Source organism: Pteropus alecto, unplaced genomic scaffold, assembly GCF_000325575.1.
Source record: "Pteropus alecto unplaced genomic scaffold, ASM32557v1 scaffold72, whole genome shotgun sequence".
NCBI lineage: Eukaryota > Metazoa > Chordata > Mammalia > Chiroptera > Pteropodidae > Pteropus > Pteropus alecto.
Genome location: NW_006436811.1, coordinates 8819685 through 8843045, shown reverse-complemented (window position 1 = coordinate 8843045; position 23361 = coordinate 8819685). Strand labels below are relative to the sequence as shown.

Here is a 23361-nt window from a genome sequence, read left to right as displayed (position 1 = left end):
TTATATTATAAAATATAAAATTTATAAAAATATATTTATAATAAATATGAGTATGGATTAATGGAAATATAATATGTATATTTTAAATTTATTTAAATTAGTTTCAAGTATACAGTACATTGGTTAGACATCTATATAGTTTATAAAATGGTCCCCCCCAATTGTTCCCTCCCTCCTCTGGCCCTCCACCCAGCCATCATATTAATGCTAACTGCCTTCCCTATGCTGTGCTCCCCATCTCTGTGACCATCAACTACTAATTTGTACTTCTTTAACCTTTCACCTCATTCTCTCATATATAATATATTTACTGTATATGTAGAAAGGAGCATTTAGCCAAAAAACTGATAATACAACTCTTTTGACATTTGGCCATTTCTTGTCAAGCAAGTCAATTAATGATTGATGTTTTAAACTATATACTCTTGAGTTGGTTATATACTTTTGCATGACATCTGTAAATTCTTTAATACAGGATCTAATTTTAAATAAGTAAATCTCTTTTTATCATATTTTGACTAGTTCATGTTGCTTTCCTGTTGACTGCTTTTGTCATACCAATTACTTGAGATTTGACTGTATTTTTATTTTTTAGTTGCTTATATTCATTATGCATCTGTTGAGGTTTATCCTTTTTCTTCCAGGTAAACTCACTGTTTATTACAGATGTTTTATAATCAGTTTATAACACCTGGGATTACTCAGTATATGCTGTCATCTGTCCAGAAATTGGAAATCCAATTAACTTTTGTACCTCCTCCATAGAAGATAAAGACACTATATTGGAGTTCATAACCAAAAATACCCAAATTCATATATGATAGCTCCATCTGTTCAGAAACTATGAACATGTGACACGAGCATATCTTTATAAAGCTATCAACAGATCTTCCTAAAATGTGTCACATTGGCTGACAAAGCTGAATTATAAAACCATAAAAATGAGGAAACAATTTGAAATATTTATTAACCATAGTAACAAAAGCCATGAGAATGAGCAAGTGGTTTATAGAAAAATCGTTTTTATTTCACAGTTTTCTAAGAACCTGTCAATGTTTATGATTAAATATTAACCCCCATTCCATTACATAGCTGTTCCCTAAAAGTTATTACAAACTGGCACAAGTAATTTTCACCAGAAATACTGCTAGAAGTTAGACTCTATTATATTTTAAAACACTTCATATGTGAGTGGAGGAGATATGTAATTATCTGGACCACAGGAGACCACATTTTAGTTGCGGTTATCTAGAAATGTCTTTTCCTTTCCTGAAGTGTCCGTTTCTAGCCTTCTGCTTGGCCCATTGCTGTTCTGGGGAAATCTGAGGAGGAAACCCAGGGCAAGAGTGTCTGGTGGTCTTAGACGTCCTGCTCAATGTCTTTGTCCACAGCAGCTGGTTTTATTTGATTTATATACTGGGATTCTATGAAAGATGCCCTTTGGGGGTGGGGGGCGGGGAAGAATTCTCCTGAGTCCAAAACCAGGCTTGTTTAGAAAACCCTGGTCTAAGAGAATGTTTAAGGATTTTTTAACATAAACTGAGCAGTTGAAAATTATATTAGAATATAGAGAAGTAGAAGAGCGAAGCAGTGAAGATGGCAGAGGACAGATTAGATTTCTCTCCACACATCACAGTGATATGACTGGCTCCTAACCATATGCTGAGATAATGCTGTAATTTTTTTTTTTATTGGGGTAAAATTCATAGAACATAAAATTAACTATTTTAAATAAAATGAACAATTCAGTGTCATCTAGTATATTCATAATGTTGTGCAATCGTTATCTCCATCTAGCTCCAAAACATTTTCAACTATGTTGTACTTTTAAATTTTATTTGAGAAATTGATTTATACTGGACTTCTTTCTGAAAAGAGCTTGAAATTGGCATTTAATAAAGATATTAATAAAATAGAAATGGAGATCAGGACCAACGAAAGAAGAAGGAGGCAGATATATAATCTACAAGTGTTAATGTCATTTTTATTCAATGTTAGAGTTGACTTGGGCTTCCCAGCAGCAAAGGATTAAGGATCTAAAAGCAGATAAATGATCTAAAAGCAGAGAAGAATACTAACTCCTTAAAGGAAACAGATTTTCTTAACACTCAGTTCTAAATGAAATTTCTCATTTGGGACTTGACGTAACATTGAATGACTACAGTTTTACAGTGAATGCTGAAGCATTTTTAATATGGCTTCTGTAATAACCTTCAATAGAAACTAAGGGCACAATGTTATTCTGTGAGTGATGATAGGAATTTTAGATATAGCAAATCACTAATATTTCATTTCTACTTGCTTGATCTCAAATTAGTCCAGATATACTTTTTTTTCCCCCTGTAGAAAGAGGCAGAATATGAGGTTGGCAGGAAGTCCTTAAGAAGGCTTCTTTCAGCAGATCACAAGGGGATGGGAGCCTGGTTGGGTCAAAGGTGAGTTTTGCAGTTAATAGTGAAATATTATAGTTTGAGAGCTAACGTCTCTTTTATATGTTTATATAATGAGGCATAGGTGATACAAAGTGTAAGCCTCACTGTGCACAGATACACAACTATTGCACATGGTTACAGAAGTTAACTTGTTTTAGTCATGGAACTTGGTGGGCAGCAAACCTAGAAAGAATTGGAGAATATTTATAGGCAAAAATTTTCTTATCTAGGTTTGGCAAATTTATTACCAGCAGTGGAAGTAGAAAGATTAAAGTAGATTTATTGTTTCTATACACTTTTAAGTTGCTTTTCCTAAAGGTTTTGCTAATTTACAATGTAACTAGCAGTTTAAAAGAGTTCCAGTTTTATTACATATTTGTAAGCACTGAGTATAATCATTAACACTTTTTCCTAATATAATACGAAAGGGGATTCTTATTGTTATTTTGTTTTTATAGAAGAGGAAACTGAAGGCCATGATTACATAGTGACATCAGATTGTAAGCTAATGGGCATAGTCATATGTTTTTTACTCTAAACTATTTCAGAAAATTTCAAATCTGTAAAAGGTGGAAAAAATCGTACTCCGATCATGGTATTTCCTACATGTAGATTCACCAAGTGTTAACATTTTGGGATATTTGTATTATCTCTTTTATTAAAGGCTGAATTACTTGAAAATAAGTTGTAGACATGATATTTCAGCATGTTATCTTTAAAAATAAGAAAAGTTCCATTCATTCCACAGCTACACTATGATTACAGATAAGCATTTAACACTGATATAATAAAGTTATGTATATACAGTCTATATTTAAATTTTCTCAGTTGTCCCAGAAATGTCGTTTGTAGTTCTTTTTCTTCCCTGCTCCCCCATTCGTGATTCAGTTAAGGAACATGCCCTGCATTTAGTTGTCATGCCTCTTTCGTCTTCTTTAATCTAGAAAAGCCCCTGCTGCCCTTTATTTTTCATGATATGGATAGTTTTGGAGAATACAAGCCAGTTTTCTTATAGACCGCCCCGCAGTCTGGTTTTGCTTCCTGTTTCCTGTTAGATTCAGGTTAAACATTATGGCAGGAGTGTTACAGAGCTGAGATTGTGTTCCTTCCATTTCCTCACACCAAAAGGCACATACATATGTCATCCGTTCTGTTTTTGGTGATGCTGTATTTGATAAGTAGGTTAAGGTGGTATTACCAGATCTTTCCCTCTAAGGGAAACTTTTCTCCTTTGTAATTAATAGAGAAACTATGGGATGAAACTACAAGAGTAAGTGAATATCCTATATAGGGACTATTTTAATTATTGTTGTATTCCCATCACCTAGTACAGAGCCTAGCATGGAGTAAATGATAATAAAACTTTATCAAATGAAAGAATGAATGATCTGGGACACAGGTGTCTTTCTTTCAAGTCAGATGCAATGTTACATTGAATTGATAGGAAAATTTATTTTCTGTCTTTTATTTTTTTCACGTTTTATTGGTGTATAATTGACACATGAAATTGTATATATTTAAAGTACACTATGTGAATATGCATATACATTGTGGAATGAATACCTCAATCAAGTTAATTAACATATCTATCACTTTATGCAGTTACTTTTTTTATGTGTATCTAAGAATGTTTTAGATCTACCTGATTATAATTATATGTCAATCCATTTATTATTTATATAATATTAACACACATGTAATATTAACATATATATTTATATCATACATAATTTGTAGTTTTCACATTACATAGTCCTTTAAGACCAAATGGCCAGTGATATAGTGGTGTGCCGGCATTTTGATGATTCCAAGTAAGCCAACTCTGATACATTTCACATTGTTTTGTTAGAATACATAAACAATATACATTTGAATGTTGCATTAGTTAGGTGTCAGTGCAGGGAACAGATACCACTCTGGTTTTTCCCATCAGAATAATAAATGAAGAAGAGAATTACTACAGGAAATCACAAAGTTGTCAAAAGACTTATAAGAGTAGAAGTCAGAGGCTGGCACTAGATGTTTCCATTTGTTTTCTCACCACTGAGGCTATGATCAAGAGTTCTGAGAAATTCTGGGTGGAAAGGAAGTGACATGCAATTCCATGTCCCAAGGAGGAGAGGATCCCAGGTGGCAGAGCACATACAGTGTAAAGAAAAGACCAGTGTTTGCCAGGCTGGGAGCCAGCCCAGGATTATACTAGGCACTGTGTGTTTGCATGTGACTGCATGTGTGCGTGCGTGCGTGCATGCGTGTGTGTGAATCCTGGAGAAAGTTTTTTAAGGTCTTCGTCCTTAAGGAATCGATTGTCTGTTTGGAGATGTCAATAAACAATTGAAGAACAACAACTTAGCAATAGAATTTTAAAGCTAGAAGGAATTTTAGAAACAAAATCTACTTCAATTCCTTTTTTTCACAGATGAAACAACAATCACTGACATGTGATGATTTTCACAAGGCTACATGACAAAGGCCTGGGCTGAGTGCAATTTTAGTATAGAAAAATCTTTCAAAACTGAGCCAAACTAGTCCTGATAGTATAAAGGATAATTTCTTGACAATAATATCAGTGCAATCAACGTATTACAGTATATTTCTGCAAAAATAGTTACAGTGACCTAGTCTGATTATAAAAACACAAGCAAAACAAGGCTTATTTCTGTTTTTTAAAAAACACTGTGGACTCTTCAGAGGTGTATAGATCTCACGGGTACTGCCACAAGGCTACTGAACTATGCGCTGTCCAGTGTTCTGTGTTATCTTGAAATAAAGACGTGGGTCTCTGATTTAACTATGTGTAGTTCATTAATTCTAGGATGTGTATTTTCTGTTTTTTAGTGCCTCTGCAATCTGGATGTGTCTTACAGTGTATGACATCTTAGATTTCATTAAAAATGGTAGTTATTTGAAGGAGAGACTACAGAGGTAGTTCTCAAAGCAGTTGTGACTCAGAATTATCTGAAATAACTTTTTAAAAACAAAAGTTTCTAGGCTTTGAGTCAGGCCTATTGAATCAGCAGTCCTTGAACTAGTTATGACTATGAGAGTAAAATGCCAGCAATATTTCACAACTTTGATCTGTTCACACATTCTAGGAAGTGGTGGTAAATTTCATTTAGGTTCGAAAAATTTTGTGTCATCAATCAATGTACTCTTGTATTTTGCATGTTGGTAAATTATAAGTTTACCAGTCCACAGTGGTTTTTTTTTTTTTTTTGCTTTCGTACCAATCATAGATCACAAATTAGATGAAATGAATATTACCACTACTAAATGTTACTCTAGGTGAGTGACTATTGTGAGACTGCTGATTTTAGTGCTAACATTTATAGAAGTTTTTATAGTGTAGGTAGCATTTTGCATATATTATCTCATTGGATCCTTATAATGGTTTCTGAGGAAAATACAATAGACATTATTATGCCTTTTGGTACAAATGAGGAAATAACATGTTCAAGGTCCATAGCTATTTCATATTCAAATCTCCATAAGAAGTCCAGTGGGTCATGTAGACAAAGAAGTGTTCTGTTCTACACATTTGAGGATAGTTATTCAATAACAGCTTGAGCATTTTCAAGAACAGTGCCATGTATTGTTCTATGTGCTGTATGAGATACAGAGATGTAAAATACACACCTATAGATTCTTTCAAATTCTGTAAAGATGTAAAATTGAGAAATGGCAATTATCTCTGTCATTATGTTCTTTGATGGCTGCATAATATCATTAGAAACATACTAGTTTTAATATAGTTTGAGGACAAAGCATAGACTTTGGGGTTCACATAGGCCTGATGCCAACACAACTCTTCCATTGGTTAAATATCTGTGACCTTGCTCAAGTGACTTCTTTTAAAGTGTCATTTGGAAAATAGAAATGATTGTTTCTATTCACATAGATTTTGTGAGGGTTAAATGAGGTCTTATGTATTTACAGGACCTAGAAAATTGCTTGACCTGTAGTAAGCAGTCAATAAATGGTAGTCAATATCATTTCCTTCCGATATTGGAATACAAAGTGGAGACGTGAAAACCCTTAAGTCATAATTAAATCACGTTATAATGTGTTAATACAATACCACACAAAGATTGAAATTAGGTTTATATACAAACATACAGAATGTAGGGGTAGATGATCAACCCTAGAGACAAAGGCATTTTATTTTACTTGTTCTTTCCTTCTTGAATTGTTTTGTACGTCTTTAGGTGGTTTATAGAAAAGCTGAGGAATATACTGTAGTTATTTTCAATCCAAGGTTCCATGTTTCATCAAGGTGTTCAATAGAATAAATGAAACATGATCAGAAATTGTTTTCTTGTTTACAATGTGAAATCGTTAAACTTTTGATGCACTTCTTTTTATACTCTTGCATTTTATTCTTTTATTTAAATTGATGAGTACAGTATTTTTTTTTTTTTTTACTAAAGGGTATCATTTGATTTATACAACTGCAACCACATTCTTTCACCTTTTCCTCCAAAAACTAAATATATTTTCTTGAGCATGTCTTTGGGCATGTCTAGTATTAGTGGTTACCTTGAGTTTGTTCTCTGTTACTCTAGCAGCTACTGCTCCTCTCAGGTGTTTGATTTTCCTATTTTATCTGCTTATAAAATGCTTTGAGCAAACTATGAAAGTAACCCCACTGTCATGTCTCTGTGTTCTTCTAATTTCTACTACCTGATTTTAAGAGTTGGTGGTGGTCTGATGTGTTCGGTGAGGCAGGTGAAGACATGTCACACCTTCAGCCTCCTTTTTCGTGGTCTCTGTCATTGCCGTTTGTGGTTCTGAATAGGGACTGGGCGCCCTGGCAAACACAAATCGGTGCTCTCAGGTATGGGGTAGAAATGGGAATACCTTGTCTGCAGAGTGAGGGAAAAAGCCTCCCTGGTAACTGGATGAATGTTCTTCCTTCTGCCTTCGCTGAGGATCACTGATGTAGGTGAAGGGTAGGAGCTTGGAGTCCTCTTGCCGCTGCTTCATCTGTGACTTCGGCTTGTGATGGTGACCAGAAGGCAGTGTTTGTTGGGTGATATATTGTTCTCTGATATTGTTTCCTTGTATTCTGGACACATTATGATGAGGATTTTTCCAACCATTTACCTTATCTTGTCTGTGCTTGGGAGTATGCTTTGATTTATATATAATCATTTTTGTTTTATGTAATGCCATATTTAGTATTTTCAGATAATTATAACCGAAATACTGAAACACTTTATAAATTAATATGGAAAGCTCGAACATTGTCTAGTTAGAAACCAGATATCTGACAAATCTAGTCGCCTTTGTGTCTATAATTCTAATTTTTATATTTTCATAAACTTTAGAAACAATAGTAAATCTTGCCTTTTAATTTCTTTGTGTTTAAACTCAGCAGGGAAGAAGCAGTTACACAGTTATTTGTCAATGACATATTCTGGCCACTGTATTCGCTTTTCATCTGTTTATATTCAATGAGGGTCCTCTAAACCAAAGTAATTAGTTACTTACATAAGCCCAGAAGGGCTATGATAAACTTCATAAAAACAAGTAGAGCAGTGATACATATAGCAGTTTATCTGCTAATGGTGCTTGTCACCATGCTAAGTGGTGATGCTATTTTTAACGTAGATCAGAATTACATAGAGAGGAGTTCTTAGCCTGGTCTGAATAGAGAGCCTGCACTGTTTTCTGTTTTCTTTCTTTTTTTTTCTGTTACCCTTCACTACCTTTTCTTCATTTTTTACTCCAAATCAGTCACACTCAAATTTAAATATTAGTTTTAGATTACATTCCAGAACCAAATGTGAGTGATTTATACTCGTCTTTTATTTTGGGATAACATTGCTGTATTTTATTACTGTTGATCATTAGGATCTTAATAATAATAACATTATAATGAACACAATGGCTCATGTTTATTAAACATTGATTATGTACTAAATTCTCTGCAGAACTTTTTATTTGGTTCTAAAATGATTCTGTGGATGAGTTTTATTATTAACCCAGTATCACAGAAGAAGAAACTGAGGTTTAAAGAGGTTCAGTGCAAAACAGCATCTGCCAAAACCTAACTAAATACTACTTCCTCCTCTTTGAGACATAATATTTTTGTTATTATGCAATTGAGAAAGTACAAAAAAGCATATATGTTATATAGATTGTGATGTTTATAAATTATCCAAGTGTTTACTGAAAGCATTGAGTAGCCCTAAAATGGAAATTATAACTAATCATTATTAATAAGTACATTTAACTAAGTTTTCTTCAACACATTAATTGAGCTCAAATATTGAGTATAGCTACACCATACAATTAGATACAAAGATGTGTAAAAAGAGCCTAGTTTGTCTTATGGGGGAAACAGACACATGTACAATTAAACTGTAATGCAGATCAGGTGGACATGTTGGGGCAAACAGCAGTGGGAGCAGAGAAAACGTGATGACTGATTTTTACTGGCAGGATTGGGAATTCTATAGAGTTGTCATTGTGTTTCTGGATTTAACTGATGCTGTTATAGCTTACAATTTTAAACTAGTTCAAATTGTCATGACTGCAAATTTTCCAACACAGTAGGTATACGCCATCTGTGCATGTGGTACATAGGCCTTCCTGGGCTATCGCAAATAAAAAACTATATTTTTAATCTTCTTATAAATATTAAGAATATAATGCTTTTAAGGTACCTTTTGGGGGGGATAGCTATTTGAAATTCATTTTTTTGTAAGAATGCAATGTTCTTAATTTTAATTTTTTTTGAAATTGACTAGATTGCATTTTTAAAAGTATGCACATAATAATTCTTTATAATAATTTGCGGTTTCTTGTGGTATGAATTTGGTGTCTACTCTTGAAAATATGGTTTCTAGAAGAGTATCGTAGAGTAGAGATAGCTGCTTTCATTGTCTACATTTTGTATTTTGTTGAATCCACAAAGTGATAGTTTTTATATCTCAAAGGCACTAATCATCTCTCATTCTCTTTTTCATCATCTAGCATTTAGCATAGCACCTGTCTGAGAAAAGGTAAATGCTCATTGAATGTTTGTGGATTAATGTTAAAATATGGAGATATAAATTTAGGTTTAGTCTTCAATATGTATGTCTTGCTTTTAGTCTAGCCTTCATATATTTCACATCATGGGCAGTGTTTTTTTTCTTCTAAAGTTTAATTCTGTCAATCACTTCACTAGTTAAAATCCCCAGCTGTTTTCTCATTACTTGAAAGATGAAGTCCAATTTTGTGCGTGGCCTGCTGCCCACTTCATGATATGACCTGGCGCAGCCTAGCTCGGACTTCTCAAAGGGCCTATTTCCCCTTGAGGATTTAGCCATTTCATTTGTGTACCCTCGATCTTCAGTGGAAATGCCCTTCTTTTTGTTCCTCATTAAAGCACTTATCACCTTATTGTAAATGTTCATTGACTTATATGACTTTGGAACTTTTTGAAGATGAGAATTTCTGCCTTAGTATATTTATATTGTTCTTTTTTTAAGTACCAGTTCTGAAACATGAGAAGTAGATGAAAAAATGCTTGTCTAATGATTACATATTGTCCTGAGTCCCACATAATTATTACGCTCATTAAACATATAAGAATCCTTTAGTAAAAAATACAGTTCAAAGTCAAATGTTAATTTTAATATGTAGTATACTCTTTTCGAAGGAGTTTTGACTGTTGTATATATACCAGTTTATTTTCATACTAACATAATTTCATACTGACACTAGTAATTAATAAAAATGACTGTATTAGTTTCCTATTACGGCTATCACAAATTACCACAAATTTAGAGGTTGACAACAACACACATTTATTATCTTACAGTTCTGGAAGTTAAAAGTCTGAAATAGGTCTTATGAGACTAAAGTGAACGTGTTTGCAGAGTTGCTTTTCTTTTGGCGGCTCTAGCGGAGACTGTTCGTTGCCTTCTCATGCATTCCTTGGCTTGTGGCTCCCTTCCAGCAATTGCATCACTCTGACATCTGTTTCCACCATATATCTTCTCTGAAACCCTTGCCTCCCTCTTTCTCTTGTAAGGACCTTTGTGATTACATTGGTCTCACTGGAATAATCCCAGAAAATCTCCCCATCTCAAAATCCTTAATGTCATCACACCTGCAGAGTTCCTCTTACCATATAAAGTATTGGGGATTAGGACATGGATGTCTTTGAGAGGAGCGTTATTCTGCCTAACAGAGTGATTAAACTCTCTTAAAAACTTAACTCGTTTTTCTGTACAGTGAGTAAAGCAAAAACAGTAATTGACAGAAAGCAGGATAGATTGAGGGATGTGTTCTAAGCAACAGGTATTTATTATACCAAGATTTAGACAGTCAGAGGTTTATAACTTCTGTTAAATACTCTCCATACCAACCTTATTATTTTATATAGTTAATACAGTATCTTTGAGTGAGCAGAATGGTTTGTATTGGAGAAAGAACATAAGGTTAAAAGATCAAGCATATTAGGCTTACAGAATTATAAGTAGCATATTCAGGTTGATGATAAAGTATTAAATATGAATTGTTAAAAGTAAAAATTATAAATTTTATCACAATATCTGGCCTTAAGTGAATAAAAATCAGCATACTTACTATAAGAACTAAAATTTATATATAAAGTGTGGCGTACAGATATTTTGATATAGCAAATCTCACTTAAAATCTCCATCAAGAAACTGGAATTACCTCTTGGGTAAGGAATAAAGCAGTTTTCCTGGAGATTTTCTCTATGGCAAACATATTTATAGAACTTTCAAAGAGAAGTATTACTAATATATTGCTTGAGCTTATCTTTAGCTGCAGCAGCTAAGCTCTTTGCTCTCAAAATATACGGTGTTCACAACACTGTAACCGGGTAGTTGGTACTAAAATAAAATGTAGCTCTCCACTTAAATTACATCAAACAACTACAAAAAATAAGTGAAGAGCCATGCTATGTTTTTGGATAAAAGCCTTAACATTATAAAAGTTTTCTATAAGGTTTTACTGTTTGTAACTTGAATTTGCAGTGTTATGTGGCCTTGCATGTTCTTGCCTTTTAGATCTACCATTGTTAGAGAATTCAGCCACAAGTTTGTTGGCTCTACTTCCTGAAACAGGTGCTTTGGAGGACCTTGATTGGATTTGCCCATTTGTTCATTTAGGATGGAGTGCTTCTTTTTTCCATTTTTAGGCATTTACAAGTAACTAAGCTTTTGTTAAGGTGGATTTTTCAGGAGCCACTAATATTCAGAGACATAGTTAATGAAATGTTTTAGAGGAAAATGAACATAAGCATTGCTCAAATTAATTATTTAGAATGTTTTTTTAAAAAAACCATGGTCAGATTAATAGAGATGTTTGTTTACTTTGTTCTTTATTAGTTATAAGTTTCTAGGAAAATCTAATTAATAGAATGTGTAAAACTTTAAGAGGAAAGCTTGACTATGAAAATTTTAAAGGTAGAAGTTGTCTTTTGAAAGAGCAGCTCATCATCATTTTAATTTTTAGATAAAGCAGAGAGACAGAAAGTTTATGATGTTGAAAACTTGGGGTGTGGAGGGAGAGTCTGCAGGGTTATTTTTTTTGCCATATTGGTTTAGCTTTTTTTAGTATCCTCTAGGCTAATAACATTTTCCCCAGATTGCAAAAATTACAGATATGTTTTCTCTAAATCATTTAGAAAAAATTTCAAAAAGCAAGTTTATTAATGATATTAAGCACAACTCTACTCTTTAGGTAGCCCTGTACCAGCAACCAGAAAGAGTTAAGTCATCTTCTAATAATTTACAGTGCACTAACTGACTTTCACTGAGAAAGTCAGGACACAACAGCCTGCTCAGTTTTAGAGAGGAATTAGGTGCTACTGGTGAGTTAGTTATTCTCTGAGAGGCTGTTATCCAGTGGAGAACTGCCACACTTTTTAAGGCATCAGATAGTTTTTATCAAATCTGAAAAATTGTATGTTGGTATTTTTTGGAGGGCCTAGATATAATCCCACATTTTTTATCATCTATAATGAGAATATAACTTAAAGGAATTTACTCTAAGAGAATAACATTTCTACTGTACTCAAGGAATGTGTGTACTCTAGCCAACTAATTATAGATTTTAAAAAAACTACTTTTAAAAAACTTTTGTTTTGAAATAATTTCAGACTTAGGGAAACATTAAAAGGACATTTCGGAGAACTCTTAAATTCCTTTTGCTCAGCTTTCTCATTTGTTAACATTTTGGCCAAATTTGCTTACAATTCTCTATACGAATATCTTTAATGAATTTTTTGAACTATTTGAGAGTAAGTTGCAGATGTGATGCCTTACTTAATACTTAAGTGTGTTTTTCCTAAGAACAAAGATACTGTTATATAACCACAATGCTACCATCAAAATCTGGAAATTAACGTTGATCTGTTATTACCATTTAATCCACAGACTCCATTCAAATTTCATCAGTGAGCTCCATGATACCCTTCATAAGTTCAGGATCTATAACCAAGTCATTTGTTCGTTACGTCTCTCTAGTCTCCTTCAATTTGGATTAGTTCCTTACTCTTTTCTTCCATTTTACTACCTTGACATTTTGAAGAGGTCACTTACTCTGTAGGAAGTCACTCAAATTGAATATGACTTTTTAGAATAAATACAACAGGTGTGTGTCCTTCTTAGTGCATCATATCAGGAGACACGAGATGTTGATTTGTCCCTTTATTGGTGTTGCTAACTTTTTTTTTTAAATTGTGATGTAATTGACATACAACATTATATGTGATGCTAACTTTTATCACTGGGTTAAGATGGTGTCTGCCAGGTTTCTCTAGTGTACAGTTAATCAGAACTTTGTACTTACAGATTAATAATAAGTATTTTGCAATGAGATACTTTCAAACTTTTACTTATTAACATTCATTGATGATTCTTGCCTGAATCCATTATTACTATGATGGTTGTGAAATGGGAATTTTTTGATTCCTTAATACTCATGTTATTTTAAAATTTCTATGTGCACAGTTCTGTCTCCCACTATATTCTGTTTCTACAACATAAATAGTCTGAACCCTTTGTACCAATACAGATTCAGGCACATTGTAGATACTCAATAATTGTTTAATTTATTGAATGACAAGGCAGGGATCTGCCTACTTCTAACTATATGCAAATAGTTCCTTAATAAAAATATTTGGCAACAAAAATGCAACATAAAATTTATTTTATTTTTTATCATTGCCACTGTTGCCTAAATGAAAATCGTTTAGAAAATTTAGAAAATGTACAAAAAACTTTTTTATAACTCTACCACCCATATGGTTGATAGACTTATGACATCTGTTTCCTCAGTTCTCAAGAATGAAAATTACATAGAAACAAAGCCAATATTCAGATTGCTCATAATAATTTGTGTATGTTATTACCAGCTCCTAAAATTAACTAGCAAATTCCATCAGTTGAAATTTCTAGATCTTTGTTTTTGTAATTGATTAGATGTATTTAATAAAGCTCTTCTAAAGCTCATTACAGCCTCATTTCCCTTTTATTCTCTCTGAGACACTTCCAGAAATAACTTAGTTTAAGCTTGCCGTGGGTATTCATTTGCTGGGGTCCTCTTAGGACCTGAGTTTGAGTCCAGCTCATTTTAAGCCACAGGGCTTTGATTCAACTTGTCTTGGACTGAGAATTGGTAAGGATTTTCTCAGTTATGATAACAGGATTGTGAGTATGGGAAGGCAAATGTGAGCAAACACACCCAGGAATAGAGCCGCTTTGGCTATATTGAAGAGAGGTGTGGATGGAGGAAGAGTGAGGCACTATGCCAGAGGAGCCCTCATTGCACAGGAAGAAGCCTTGGGAGAGCAAGTGTTCATATCCACAGACACCAAATTGGAAATAAAAGAATGGAAGATTCAAAACAGAAACAGCCATCTGCGCACATTATAAACAGTTGGTAAGTTGTGGTTTTTCCATCTGTCCCCTGATGAGGAGTACTAGACTGGTATAAAGCAACAACATGAACAAAAAATGTCCTTCATAATGACCTCTTTCCAAGTGAGGCCAGTTTCTCCTGCTTTCTAAATTCAAGTGGTGACACTTTGGTTATGTCTGGAAAGAAGATAAGGCTGTAAGAAAGAGATTTTGGAGTGTATGTTTGGGGTGGGATGTGGGAGAAGTGTAGACTTTTGAAAAATGGCCTAATTTAGACTTCACAAATTCCCTTTTATTTAATTTTGAAGCAACAAAACAATGCTACATTAAATCTGTTTTTCAGAGTAGAAAGTTGTTAATCTTTAAAGCCGTATGTGTTACATAGCGAGAAAGGAATGTCTTCCAATTTAAAGTGTAATTTTTGTCATCTCTTTATCCAGATTACAGAGTAAATTTTGTGATTTCCAGTTACAGAGTAAATCTATGTTGATATATAGCTACAGACACTGTGAGAATATTTTGTGTAAACTGAGATTCTCAACTGTCATATATATTTGTCATAATATTCTTTATAATGTTCACCAGAGTACTTGCTATAGTAAATGAACGAATACATTGTCTTGCTCAATCCTCGTCTGGAGATTTAGAGTGAAATACCTTTATCTACTCTTGCTCATTCTATGTGCACTAACTCTAGTTTTCCTCCTTTTCCATATGGATATTATTTTTGGATGTTATGTAGATGACAAAATTAATCTAAAAATCTATTCATTCTATTCGAGTTCTTCTGGGCCACCTATGCCCTGAAGTCCTTTGAAGTTCCTCTTTGCATTTCACTGTCATTTTAGTCCTTTGAGCTGCTATAACAAAATACCATAGACTGAGTGTCTTGTAAACAGAAGAAATCTTTTTCTCACAGTCTGGAGGCTGGAAAGTCTAAGATCAAGCCACTGGCAGATTCATCGTCTAGTGGGGGATCACCTCCTGGTTCATAGATGCTTCCTGGTTCTCTCTAGAACTTCACGTGGCAGAAGGGATGAGGCAGCTCTCTGGGATCTCTAAGGGCACTGATTCCATTTGTGATGACTCCAGTCTCTCATGACCTAAACACCCCCCAAAATTTCTACCCCCAAATTCATCACATTAAGGGAATAAGTTTCAACATATGAATTGGGGGGATTTGGAGGGGAAACACAAATATTCAGTCTATAACAAGGATCTTAATGTTTTAAAAAAAAATTTACTAATTCGTCCCAGATGTTTTCTTTTTCCTTTTTTTCATTCCTTTTTCTTTTTAGTAGCAGTTCTACATAAATAAATTTAAAATGCATTTTTGGATTATTTAAATTAAGACCTTTTATTTTATGTTACCAGGGATTTTTTTTTTTTGAAGAAAAATTATTTAGAGTTTCTTATCAGACAGAATGGAAGTCCTCACACACAGAACCATGTTTGTGAAGCCCTGAACCCTTAGATGTGCAAGGTCAGGCCAGAAGATCCTGAGAACACTGGGTCACCCCTGGATCACTCTGTTTTACAATCACACCCCAGAAATTCTGTCCTCTATTAAGACTTCGGGTTTATTAATTAAATGGTGGACCCAGACTCTTCCTTGTGATTAGAAGAAAACAAGATTTACTTTCAGTGATGGAGATTATGAAGGGAGGAAGTTTTCTTTATCTTCTCTAGACTGTTGATTTCCATACTGACATACTTCATAGAGTTGGGTAAGACATTTATAAATATTTAACTTTGTGTGCTGTTTCCTGAAAGAAAAAAAAAAAAGCATCAAGCGTAAGGAACTCATGAATATAAGATATTAGTGATAAAGAACTTAAAACAGCCAATGTAAAATGTTAAAAAATATTGATTATTTTTGATCATGATACTTTACTGACTTTGTGGATCCTTCTGTGTAATGTGGTATTCCTGAATCTATTTGCTCTCCTTTTATAGAATTTTCTTCAGAAATAAGCATGGGATAACAATTTAGCGCTTACCCAGTCATCATTAAAATTGAAGTATTTCTGTTTGACAGTCTTAATCTGCTTTAACTCTAGAAGAAAATGAAAGTTGTAGCTAAATATTTGGGTATGATTTTTTAAAGCACTTACATATAAATCATGTCATTTGAATCTCATAACTGCCTAGTAAGTAGTCAGAACAAATGTCTTTAACTCAGTTTTACAGATGTGAAAATCAGCTTTTGTCTGAGAGTTAAATATCATGTTGAATATCACATAGCAACTTCAGTGACAAAATTGAGATTAGAACAGGATTCTTGGCTTGATTTTTTTTCTTACAATAAATAATGTTCCCTTCAAAATGATTATTAATTTTATAATAACTTTTTTATAAGAACTTTGCAACAAATTGCAGCATAGGACTTCTTAATATAATCAATTTCCATAAACATTGGTAACTTAACTTGATTTATTGGTATTTGATTAAAGCGTGGTTTTTATCATTTTTACATTGGAGTTTTAGTAGGCATTGTCAATGGCATCATCAGTCGTGGGGTTTGTAGTGAAGATGTGTTCTCTTTGCTGTGTAGTATCTCTCACTCTAACTGGCTTTTAGGTTGTTGCCTAATGAAAGTTTTGACCAGGAGAGAGTGGTCAAAAGCTGGTGATGCAGGGTGGCAGAGTTCTGGTGTGGTATCTGTAATCGCCCTGTAGCTTTAGAATTACATTGTTCCTCTTTTAAAAGAGCTGTCCCTGAAATCCGTCCCTTGACCACTTGGTTTATTCACTTACTGCTTCTTTTAAAACACATTTAATTTTTTTACCTGATAATTCCTATAATCTATTTAATATTTTATTGTAGACTTATCTGTAAAAAAATATTGACTTTCTTATTTTCTTAATTTGGTGTGATATTTCTTGAAATCCTCCCTTCTAGTTAGTTACCAGATAGATCCCCCTATGGATACACAAAAAACTTTTATTAATATTTTAAGTTTCTCGAAATACTCTTATATTACTGTTAATTAAAATTTACAACCATGAATATCCTACATATGTTTAGTGGGCTCTCCTGGAAAAGCCACGTAATCCCTGTTTTGAGAGTTGAATTTTTTATCACTAAACAGATAAGTTAAACAAAAGTAATACTTAAGAATCTGTATCAAAATTTAATTATCCTCAAACTTTTCAGTTTGCTTTATTTTTGCATTATGGCTTTTGAAATAATCTGCATGATATACTTTTTATTAAAATGAAAAATAAGATTAGAAAATGAGCATTAACCATTAAACAGAATAAGAAATATTAGATTTTATGTTTTGTGCACATTTATTTTTTTTGTAGAAACCACCTGCCTAAATTTTTGGGCATAGTGCAGTGGAACTGATTCTTCATTGGTCATAAGTTGAAAAAAAGAAAACAGGAAGGAGCCTACCAATGAGAGCCTGGCCTTAGGATGAGTCTTTTTTCAGTAATCTGGAATATGTACATTTCTAGTATCTAAACGTACTTTATCCAGACCCAGAAACTGAATAGATTTGGATAGTCAAGGGTACTTCTCTTTTACTCTGTGTGATGGTAAATGATAAGCCTGTGAAAGGATATAAACATGCACGCCTGTCTGCTCTTTTCCATCCATGACTTGATAAACGGACATGACTTGCAATATGAATCATGTCATATTGCAGGTTTCATTGTTTATCTCTCTGTTTATGAATGCATTTTTATAAATATGCCCATATCTAAGCATGTATCGACATATATGCAGAGTGTAAAATGCTAAGTTTGAGCAAATTGCTATTGTGATATTTCTTGACAATCATAAACAGTGAATAGGATCCTGGTATCTGTTATTATAGGCTTCCTTCTTCTTTCTCGCAGGTGATTTTATGATGTAAAAATAGAATGTGATGGTTTTAATTTTTTAGGGATGCTTAAAAATAAAAAACAAAAGAACTTCTTATACCAAGCTAGGATTGTCATCACTGGTTTCTCTGTGTAATGGTAACCTCGGCATGTGGTGTGAGAGATTTTGTGATAGTTTGGTGATTCAACCATGGAAGTTTCCATAGTTAATTTATTCTTATCTCAGGATTCATGAGTTTTAGGCAGTGGTGCTCCCATCATCATTATTTTTCTGAAAGTTACCCACTAAAGACCAAAGCTGTAATGGGTGGAAATATGAGAACCGTAGGAAATGTGTGATGAAGGGGGTCTCAGTGACAGTTTTCATTCTCCTATTTGCCGTTGATCTTCCCTGAAGATGCTTGTGGCAAGCTTTGGTCTAGAAGGCATAAGCTGTTGTACTATCGACTCAGATGCAATGTGATTCCATTTCAAAATGGACAAATGAGCTAATCCAGGGAATTAGTCACTAAAATCAACTTCAGAAGAAAATTGTTCCTTGATCGTATTTTTGTTTCTGTTATGTTTAGTACCAGATTTTAAACATAAGGTGATTTAGCTTATAGGAGCATTGTTTTTGTTCATAAGAACTAAATGAAATTATTATATATTAATTTCTGACTTGTTTATTTTTTTAGAAAAATCTAGTATAGATCCAGATTAGCAAACACAATACTGGTTTTCCAATACTTTTCTATATATAATTTTAAAAAGTAAAGTTGGAGCAGAAACATGCCAGAAGGGTATGTAAAACATGAAAATTTTCATAGATAAAATTTCAAAATTTTCTCTAAAAGTCTGACTTGGTAGTTTACAACAGACCTTAGTGTAGAATGTACAAAAGCTGATACATGTTTGAGATCTGTCTCTGGAAAGGAAGCATTTACACTGTAATGTGTGAACTTGGCTTTATTTCTTGCCTCCGTTCACCAAAACCTTCTCTAAATCATAATAAACAAACAAACCCCTCAGTATAGAAGCACAGTAGTAAAGGTTGCATTTTATATCCCCTGTAACTTTTTATACCTGGAGATAATACCAGCTGGTAAATACCGAGTTTTATCTTATTGAATACCAAGTATTAAATATGTCCTAACTTTATTTTTATGGTTCATATTCTTACTATCTATTTCTTATTTCAGCTCTTCTTCCTGTTAATAAATTATTAGAGGAGTGTTTACCAAAGTATATCAGAAATTGATGAGAATTTTCTAAACTATTATGAGAAAAGTAATATAACATTTTCTTTTTGCTCCTCTAAGCGACACGAACAAAAAATGGTAGAAATCTAAGTATGTTTTAAAGATTTTTCACTTAACGTAGTGAATGAAGCAGTGTTGTAAGTGCTGTGGCGGATGCAAAGATGAGTGAGACTAGTGATCCCAGCCCTTATAGGCTTATATGTCTAGAGAAAAGAGTGATATTTATGAGTAATGTGAGAGAGTGAATGTAGGACGAAGGTAAGTGTCTAGCGAGGTATAAATACAGAAGGAGCCAGCCTCGAACTTCAAAGTGGGGCAAGGATAGTGCAAGGTTGATGAGCTGTTCTCAAAATCCTTTGTTTTAATAATGTTGGTATACACGGGTACTTAAAGTTAGTGTTTTACAGATAGCCACCCTTTTTACTTTTGTTTAAAGATTTTTGATCTGGGGCTATTTCATGTAGTTTTTGGACGTCAAAAGCCTTTTGTGGTTATTACCAGACATTGCATTGTGCAAGACTGCTTCCAGGCCTGTGTAGGTGTTTGTCTCATCACTTTAGGAGTTGAACCAGTGACTGAGGACTTCCTAGAATTTCAAACCAGTGTTGCTAGGAAATGAATTTAAATTTGAGGCGAATAAGAGCGTGCATTATTTGATTTATATGCATTTGTCCTAATATGTCTGGAATCACAGTGCTAACAGTAGCCAGTCATAACTAAAAGGTGAACTGCCTTTTGGTTGTTAGCTGCATCAATGCTTCCTATGAAGTCACTTAGTAATAGGAACCACTCCCTGTATTAGTTTTGAAAAAAATAATTTGACTTAAGCATTATCTAAAATGATTTTTAAAAAGCAGTTACAAAAAATCCAATATAATTAAAAGATTTAAAATTTATTAACTGACTTTTCTTGGAGCAATTCTTCATCCATAATTTTTTAAAAGTAATTTTTATTGAGAGAGAATAAAACCTGTGGTATAAAAATAGAGCAAGGACTCTTCCCCAATGGAATTATACCATAAAAGCCTTAAAATGGAGACTAAATAGAGAAAGTAGTTGTGGGGTTACTATATATGGAAGTTTTTCTTTATAGTCTTGTAGAGAAGTCTTCCTTCCTTAGTACATAGAATGTACAAATAACGTCTGGAATTGATCGATGTCTTCATCTGCTTGTGTTTGTCCCCTCTCCAACTTAGTTATTCAGTCTCTTCCTTTCTTTTTACAACTTTATTGATTTTTTTTAATTTTAAGAGAAAACTCTTTCTTTCTTAAATATAACTACTGTAGCAAGGCAGTAGTCCCATAAACCACCTCTTGTTAAAAACAGTACTTCCGGAATTTTTACTGCTGTAATAACTAGGGGAAAAATACACATGTATGCCACATTCTTTGGGAAATAAGTTATATGGAAATTTACTGATATATTTTCCTAAAATTTACCAGTTAGCTTTAAATAGTGAAGAAAAACTTAAATATATAGATATTGTTCTATGTAAGTTAAACGTTAACATAGATGTACTACAGTAAAACTGTAGCTACTTTCTGTTGACTGGGAAAATACCACCTCTCTACTTAGACCTAATTTGTGATTATTTGGGGCTAATTTCTCTAATTTCTAATTTAAAGTGTTTTGCTTTTTGAAACTTTCCCAAGATTAACTCTGATATAATGCCATTAGAATATGTTTTCCTGTCGACTGAGTCATTAGCATAACTAGTAGGGAATCAGCTCTAAAACTCGCCTGATTTTTTTGAAGTTTGATTTGAATAAAAACTATAAGGTAAAAGAAAGGAGAATTGGTAAACAGATAGTGGCTAGACATACAAACTAATGGAAAAGTAAGACAAAATCCATTTTAAAATCCAAAAGTAGCTGTATACTTGATTAAATTCTCTATTTTACTTACATAGAAAAATTATCAAATTAAAGATCTAAATATACTGTGACATTTAGAAATACAGGGTTTTCCCTCACCTCAGTCCCCATTTTTATTAGAGAAAAAGTAATTTTTTTCCTCAGAGACCCTTTTTATCAGGAGACACATTGCCATTGATGTCACCTTTAACATAAGTGCCCAGAGAAGATTTTTTTCAGTCTTTCTGGAACAGTTATAAAGGGAAATTCAATAAATGTGTGACAAAAGTATTGCAGTTTTAAAGAAGATGGATTTTAATCTTGTAAAAGATTGAAGTTTTGAAAGAATAATGATAATGAAAAATTTCTAGTAGAAATTCTCAATATTTTAAAACAAATTTCCAATATTTTCTGATTCCAAAATTAATTTTCCATTTGAAAAGATTAATGAATTCTTGCTTGACATAAAAAAGTAATGTGTTTATCAAAGGGTATTTTAATATACAGATAAATGAAATAGTACCTGAGATTGTGTATTACATACAATTTCTCATCTTGGTGGTGAAAAAGGAAGGACACTCTGGTATCCTATAGCTGTCACAGAAGCAATGGCCTTCTAAGTTCAGGCGTGAATTATTTTAATATTTTTCTCCCCTTACCACTGTTTTTCAGACAGTGTTTCAGGGGACTCTATGAGGTCAGGGGACAGATGGAGTCATCTTTGCTAAGTGTTTTACAATGTGATCAGCAACATTAGCCTGTTGGAATAAGGTCTGTGTGTTTTATAATGGATGACATTAAAGATAGTACTTAGTTCACTAAATTTGCATGTTAATGCACAGTCTCTGTACCCCATGTACCTGTGGGGGCCAGAAAATGTCTTGTACAACACTGGATGAAATGGAAGAACAAAGAACAGAAGTAGTTGATTCATGTCAGTATTAAGCTAAGTCACAATAATTAACCTTAGAACCAATATATATCTTTTAAAATTTAGAAAATGGTTTCCTTTTGCTAAGAAAGATTTTACTTTCAAAGCAATTCCTTATTTGTTTTTAATATTAAAGGAAATGAAGTACAGTTATTATTCAGATCTAAAATTGTTTGATTTTGAAAATAAGATTTATTAGAGAAGTTCTCTTTGACTAGTCTGTGATATGCTGTTTCATATCATGTTTTCCTTTCAAGACTCTATATACAACAAATAGAGTAACCATTAGTGCTCTTTTGAAGTTTAATTGTTCTTAGCAAAAATAATTATTTCAGAGTTCTTGTTATAGAACAGTTTGTAACAGGAAAGCATGTATAAATACTCTTAAGAAAGTTTAGTAGCAGGCTTTTCAATTCAACAAGAAACTTCTGAGGATTCTATTCTGGGCTTGCAAAGATAAGTGTGATTTAACCCCTATCCTCAGGAACTTTTAAAAAAATTGACTATTACATTTATGTAACCCAATATATCTAAAATATTATCATTTCACTCAGCTGGGGAATAAGAGCACACGGTTAGGGAGACTGGAAGTGGGTTGTCAGAGACCAGAGCCAATTACAGTGATGTTTCCAAGGATGGAGAGATTCATGTGGCCAAAAGGGGTCAGAAAAGGCTTTGCGAATAAAGTGGTTTGTTTTATTGTCACTGTTCTGAGATGTTATTTGTGTCATCATGAGATTTGCAGAAGCACCTCAAGTACTTGTGGTGTGGTGGTGCCACCCAGTTGTTCCCAGTTTATCACTTCTCTGAAAGACACTTGGAAAGCAAATGGGGCAAAGGTTGCCAAGATTTTATTAGTGCTCTGTTTTGGATATGCAGATACGGGTTTCTGTTGACAAGTAAACATCTAAATTTTGAACGAAGAAAGATGTTTTTATTTGTCGATGTTAGAATATCTCAAGTCAGTGTGGTGGTGCCACCCAGTTGTTCCCAGTTTATCACTTCTCTGAAAGACACTTGGAAAGCAAATGGGGCAAAGGTTGCCAAGATTTTATTAGTGCTCTGTTTTGGATATGCAGATACGGGTTTCTGTTGACAAGTAAACATCTAAATTTTGAACGAAGAAAGATGTTTTTATTTGTCGATGTTAGAATATCTCAAGTCAGGCTCTTAAAAATCCAGGTATAA

General features: G+C 33.4%; 1 protein-coding gene across 2 annotated transcripts in view; it reads left to right on the top strand.

The window, feature by feature from the left end:
* TBC1D4 (TBC1 domain family member 4) overlaps positions 1 to 23361 on the top strand; it is a 170448-nt gene that overhangs the window by 35092 nt on the left and 111995 nt on the right. The gene's annotated exons all lie outside the window — the stretch shown is intronic.